The following is a 6,950-nucleotide window of genomic DNA, read 5'->3' on the forward strand; positions in this document are numbered from 1 at the left end:
TTGGTGCAGAGCCACTTCAGGATTACACTCTTACAGCATTGGTGATTGAATGCTGATAGCTGCGTTATCTTCTTAGAGGAGCACTCCCTCATTCCTATGGAAGTTTTGAAGTTTTTCCCTGCTGCTTCCTGAAGTGACAGTGTTCTCTGTCTCTTCTCTGTTACTTAGAAGTACATCTCCCTCCCCCATAGAATCTAGTTTAAAGCATTGCTGATCAGTCCAGCCAGCTCGCTGCCCAAAAAACACACCCTAGCAGAGGATGGTTTCGATCCATCGACCTCTGGGTTATGGGCCCAGCACGCTTCCGCTGCGCCACTCTGCTGTTATAATCTTCCTCAGAAGCAAGCAAAATGAATGGCTGCTTTAAAGAACTGTCATCTCCACTTTAATTACAGGGTTGGTGCAAGAGTCGTCATAGCATTTTCACACCTGGAGCTGCTCAGGGTTCAGAACAGGTTCCGAACTGGTCAAGTACTATGTATTCCCACTGCTCTTGTCTCTGATTTCCCCAAATTATATCAATTTTGTGCAATCTCTCTGCAGATGTGTATAAGCATGCTGACTTTTATTTATAGCTCTGGCTTTTGGTTGCGATTGTTAATCTGGTCGCAGCCAGAATTTTGTGATTTGACAAAGATGTCACTAGGAAATTGCACCAGATTACAGAAATATTCTGCTGTAGCAAACAGGAATTAGCCTGAAGAAAAAGTTGCCAATGGCTGTTACACATGAAGCAACAGACCTTAATTATTTATAGTTTCCAAAGAGCACAAGTATTCCTCCTCTTACCCTGACATTCATGGATGACAGGAGCTGTTACTGTTGCTTGATGGTAGACCCACTGACATCAGTTGGATCTACCAGCCTCCAATCACATTCCAAACACTCACTTCTGCGCTGTAACACTGACATCACATCCTTTAATTCCCAGTGTGTGGTCTCAGAGATGACAGCGCACTGAATCTGCTTCTGCAGGACACTTGGAAAAAAGCCTCCACAGGCTCTGTGAGAGAGAGGCTCAGCACGTCTGCATAAAAGCATCTTGGGCTTTTATAATTAAACATGTAAGCAATACACTGGTGCTAGATAACTGATACATGGAGATTCATGGAATTAAAGTTGATTTCATCATAGAAAACAAAATGTTTTTTTTACAAATTCTTGTTTTAAGGGTCTGTGTATCCAAGCACCTGTTTAGGTATGATACCTCTCTCCTGTACTGACCTTGGAATTTTGAAGTATTGTTGATGAAAGAAGAACAATGATATCACTTCTCAAAGTTAAAGATCACAGTAGTTACGACTTATCATAAAAAAATATGAAATCAGAAAAAAGAATAACTTCACAACTGTAGGTGCATGGGAAGTCAATGAGAAGTGCCAACTCAGCTCAGAGGGGAACATGAAAATTTTCTGGCACTCAGCCCAGCCGTGATCTCTCACTCTCGGTGCTGGACCCTTCCATAGACATTCTCACCTTGCTGCCTCCATAGCTGTTTTTCGGAAAGGCGTCTCTCAGGAAAGGTGAAAGCTGACCCAAGCTTAACTCCTTAGTCATCATTCTTGTGATTGCTTATCATCTCTCTCATTTCCTCCTTTTCGTTTGTGTCCTGGAGACTTTCTCGTGGAAACAGGATGTCAGGGGCTGACAAACTGGTGCAGCGCTGCAGGGTAATCAGTACTCAAGGACTTCACTTTCCAAGCTGCACTTTTTTTTTCTTCTATGGAAGTCTAAGAGGAGTCAAAACAGACAACAGAGGGAAAGACAAACTTGGCACACGCACACACGCACACACACAAAAAGCAATTTCTTTAGAGAATGTTTTTGAGTATTTTCTGGATATCAACAATCTTCCATCAGATTTTATTCTAAAAAACAGTGTCGATGTGACAAGGTGTACTTAGTTGTCTTTTCATTCATTTTAATGAAAAACTCTTTAATTAAGCTAGTCAAGTTAATTAACCTAGTGAAATAACAAAGACAACTTTCAGGTCTGTGTCCAGAGGCTATAAAGGGAGTTTTTGCTGAATTATCTCCTCAATACTTCCCCTTTGGGCCAATAGAAAGACCCAAGATGTGCAATAATGTTGCCACCTGAGAACAGGGAATCAATCATTTTAATTACAATTTTAATTGTTTTTCATTAGTTCCGTGCATTAAATACAGAGCTTGCATTTTCTTGGATGCTATTAAACAATGGTGGCTCTAAAGAAACAGAGGCAATCCCCCTAATTTGTAAGGATTTTGCTTGAAATACACAGTTTTTTCTTCTCCTGTTTCTGTTCACTGTGTTAATTCTGAAAAGGACCTGAATGGTGGTTCTCTCTGAGGGTTCAGCAACAAATTCACCCAGAAGAGATTGCAGTTTCTGGTTGTACCCTGAATACAGCAAACTGGGATACTATTTTGAAAGCCAGTTTCCAGTCTTTTCACTGTGTCCGCATTTGCAATTAAGAGTCTACTAGTCAATTACTCTATTTCCCTTTCTTTTTTCCTTTCTTATTCCCACCTTTCCTCCCTTCCATGCTTCCTTGCTCCCTTTCTCTATCCTTGTTTACCTTTTTCTCTCTTTCTTTCTTCCACTTTTTTCCTTCCTTCCTTCCTTCCTTCCTTCCTTCCTTCCTTCCTTCCCTCCTTCCTTCCTTCCTTCCTTCCTTCCTTCCTTCCTTCCTTCCTTCCTTCCTTCCTTCCTTCCTTCCTTCCTTCCTTCCTTCCTTCCTTCCTTCCTTCCTTCCTTCCTTCCTTCCTTCCTTCCTTCCTTCCTTCCTTCCTTCCTTCCTTCCTTCCTTCCTTCCTTCCTTCCTTCCCTCCTTCCTTCCTTCCTTCCTTCCTTCCTTCCTTCCTTCCTTCCTTCCTTCCTTCCTTCCTTCCTTCCTTCCTTCCTTCCTTCCTTCCTTCCTTCCTTCCTTCCTTCCTTCCTTCCTTCCTTCCTTCCTTCCTTCCTTCCTTCCTTCCTTCCTTCCTTCCTTCCTTCCTTCCTTCCTTCCTTCCTTCCTTCCTTCCTTCCTTCCTTCCTTCCCTCCTTCCCTCCTTCCCTCCTTCCCTCCTTCCCTCCTTCCTTCCTTCCTTCCTTCCTTCCTTCCTTCCTTCCTTCCTTCCTTCCTTCCTTCCTTCCTTCCTTCCTTCCTTCCTTCCTTCCTTCCTTCCTTCCTTCCTTCCTTCCTTCCTTCCTTCCTTCCTTCCTTCCTTCCTTCCTTCCTTCCTTCCTTCCTTCCTTCCTTCCTTCCTTCCTTCCTTCCTTCCTTCCGTATTTCTAAGAACATATAACACGCACAAAAAGCCTTTGAATCATCATTATGTTAAAAAAACATAATAAATTAGAAGACAAGGCATACACAGTTAGGCCTGGATTCAGAAAGACAGTTCAAGAATTACATTTTTTACAGAACTATGTGGAAGCCAGACAGTGGCTCAAAGAGCAAAGCAAGAAGCTTGCTTTTTCACAAGGGAAGAGCGGGAAGAAATACAGTCCAGACAGGACTGCTCTGGATTACCACGGTTTGCTTGCCCAGATTAGTCTCCTTTTGAAGAGAAGCAGTAAATAAACTCTTTACTTTTTCAATGTTCTTAAAGCCTCTTAATCTGCTAAGGTGAAATACTTTTAGAAACTGCCCCAAGGTGATGCAGCTCAGCATAAATTCAACATTTAACAGCTGTGTTCAGAAGTCTCCTGGGGTTATTGTTTGCAGTGAGCACTGGCAGACACGAGGCTGGGAGGGGCTTCAAGCGTTTTGGAGGACAGGATTATAAATCAAAATGATCTTCACAAATTGGAGAAGTACCCTGGGGGGAAAATAAGATGAAATTTAGTAGGGGGGAAAAACCCACATAATTTGTTTGGCTGTAATAGCCATGGCTTGAAAGATTATGCAAGTTCCTTGAAAGTAAAACAGTCCACTTTCAAGTGAAACAACCAGTGTTTTAGGCCCAAGGTTGAGAGAAGCAAAGTTTGACAGGAAAGGATTCATGAGGTATCATATCACAAGCTGGAACACGTGTCAACATTATCATGCTTTTGTGAAAAATTACTTGGAGAGGAAAATTTGACATAAGCAGGAATAATGCCTGCAAGAGAATGAAGTAATCCTTCCTCCCTACTCAGCAGCAGCGAGGCAGCAGCTGAAGGCTTGCCTCCAGTGTTAGGGCATCACCTTTCAAGGAGGAGAAGAACCGCACAACCGACAATAGGCCTTTGAAAACAGAACTGGATAAATTAGAACTGTTTTGGGCTGATTTTCTCCAGAGAGTAATAGAAAAGGGTAAGCTGGGAGGGGTTGCAAGGATCTTCAACAGTGCAACAGGAAAGGAAACTGTTTGTTCCCGATGTCTGTGGTCGATTGCTTCAGAGGAAAACCTCAGCAAGATTCAAGTCTGACATTAGGAAATGTTAATAACGAGAAGTTTCATAGCATCAACCAGTGGAAGTATTTAAGAAAGGAAATCTTGGTAAGGAAAGACAGAATTGAGCAGTGACTGAAACATGAAAAGGGGATGTTGATTCTATTTAAAAGTACAAGCTTAAATGTAATGCAAACTTTATAATGTTTGCACAATACATAATACACACCATATTGTGCATTAATCAGAATATTATTAATTGAACAAAACTAATCAGAAAGTATTTCTTAACAGGCTTAAGGCAGAATTGGATTTTACTTTTGCTACAAAGAAGTAACATTGCCCTTAGAGTACTGGAGCTTTTGTGTGCTTTTTTTTTCTTTTCTTCTTTTTGTTTTTGATGCAGAAAGTCCCTTCACATCAGCCAGAGACCTCTAGAGACTGAACAGCTGCAACTAGAAATCACAGAAAATAAGGCAGTACTGAACAGTACCTTAAGATGTCCTCTAGTCCACTTTCCCTCTCTCATAATGGAGGAACAGCCCCAAGAAAATAATTCTCAAGAGATTTTTATCTCTCCGGTTTGTAAGAGTCGTCAGTGATGGGAGTCCTTTGCCTCCCAAGACAATCTATTCTCATGCTTCATTAACGGTGGGAGCAGAGTCCACATGGGTAAGATCTGTCAGATTTTCTCTGGCTATTTGGGAAACAACTGTTAACTTTTTTCTGTTCTATCTTGTTTGAGGTCTCTGCCCAGCAGCTGGAGAGCTAATATGGAGAAAGCCCCAAAGAGCCACGCTCACTGTCTAGGATGTGAACCCATGAGGGTAGGTGGCTGAGACATATGTACTTCTGCTGTGGGCAGAGGAAGCACTGTTGGAGGGGTGGGGGCTGGAGACAGCATCTTCCTCTCGGAAGTGAGCATTCATGCAGCAGGATGGCCTCTTGGCCAGCACTCCCAAATGAAGATTCCACAAAGTAAGGGTCTGTAACTAGTTAAGCTTCAGGTTTGCTTCTCCCCAGTGCTTGAAGTCTGGTGTGGTAGGAGGAAGGAAACAGAAAGGAAATCAGGTTTTGAAACTGTCCCTTCAATCCTTCTGTCTTGGAGGATAAAGGACAGAGCAGCTTGACTTTAAGCTCTGTAGGCTACATTTGGCAGCGGCCTTGGCAGTGCAGCTATGGGCATGAGTCTGCAGGTGAGGCCTGGCCTGTGGGGAGCCCTCAGTGAGCGCTCTCTCTCACCTCTATCAGTATCTTTCATTTTGAAGCAGCACGTCGTCTTCTGCTCTTTCCCTGCTTCCCACACGCAGGTTCTCTCTCTGAAGTACTGCAGATGTGCTCCCCGCTATGGACAAGCACCTGTGATCTGCCTCATTTGTTCAGCCCTGAGACTGAAGGGCTAAGACTATGCATCAAGAAACCACGTGTTAGGAAACTCTGTGAGAGTTGTGCCAGCAGCAGAGCAATGGAAGCCTTCCTACCTGTGCTTAAGGGAGGCTTTGCACATCTCTGGATGACCTGACCCTCAGCCCACGCCATTACAGCCACACTTCTGCTGTTACCCAGCCCGGGCATGGAGCCTGCAGGGTGTTTGAGCATCAGCTCGCCTCACATCTGAGTGGGGGGATGTGTTTTAGGGAGGTTTCTTCCACAAACACACTCAGAATAACAGCTTAAAGTTTGTGTGGTCCTGTGTGGAGCCAGGAGCAGGATTCAGTGATCCTAGTGGGCCCCTTCCAACTTGGGAGATTCTGTGATTCTATGATTCTGAGTGCAAACACTGCACAGCTCCATGCTAGCTTTCAAATACTGCACAACATGGACCAGTGGGTTCTGGACTTCATTCTGGAAATGCTTGTTTGTTCACCGACAACATGCTGTTAGAGTGCACACATATATGAATATAAATAACATAAGCACATGTATAAATGCATGCATGTCATATCAAAGGCAAGGCAACTTCTCTTGTTTTACAGCATATGCTGTACATAGACAGGAGCTCACTGCAGACATTTTGCTTCCTATTTTGTAATTATGTGCATCAAATCCCTTGCAACAAACAATTATGTAACTTCCATGGCAACAGCAGCAGTTGCACGGGAAAATAATGTTGGGAAAATATATATATATAGCTGTTTCAATGAAAGAAAGGGAATATTCCAAAGGTAATGGATACCCAAATGCCAGATTCTTTTCTTTCTCATGGGTTGGAAGCAGGCTAGGAGGGGACTTGCTAGTATGAATCCAAATCAAGGAGGGCAGGCAGGGCTTTATATCTGGCAATAACAGGTACCGTGCAGCTGGGAAATCCTCGGGTGATATTTGTAGTCTGTATTTTAGCCACTTGGTGCCGCTACCCATTCAGTTGACAGAAGCAATTCGGCAAACAGGAGAGAGTAATTTTACTAGCTCGCATTGTTACAGCCCGGCCCGTGGCGCTGGGTTTGTGGGGCTGCCTGCTGTCCAAAGGTTTGTGCAATAACCCTCTTCTTGCCATCGCCAACGGGGCTCCGTTCAGCTGCAGTCAAGATGTTTCTTCACAAAGGAGTGGCTTTTTATTAAAGTGTGCAAGTGATAGATGAGTGGAATTAATAATAAAAGGATGTAAAAAA

The 6,950-nt window shown here is 43.3% G+C and overlaps 1 non-coding gene across 1 annotated transcript; it reads right to left on the reverse strand.

Annotated features, from left to right (window-relative positions):
• Window positions 1-250: 250 nt before the first annotated feature.
• On the reverse strand, window positions 251-322 carry TRNAM-CAU (transfer RNA methionine (anticodon CAU)). The gene has a single exon. It is a non-coding gene; the product is annotated as a tRNA-Met (tRNA).
• Window positions 323-6,950: the final 6,628 nt, after the last annotated feature.

This window comes from Tympanuchus pallidicinctus, unplaced genomic scaffold (genome assembly GCF_026119805.1).
Source record: "Tympanuchus pallidicinctus isolate F22 unplaced genomic scaffold, pur_lepc_1.0 scaffold8, whole genome shotgun sequence".
NCBI classification, from domain to species: domain Eukaryota; kingdom Metazoa; phylum Chordata; class Aves; order Galliformes; family Phasianidae; genus Tympanuchus; species Tympanuchus pallidicinctus.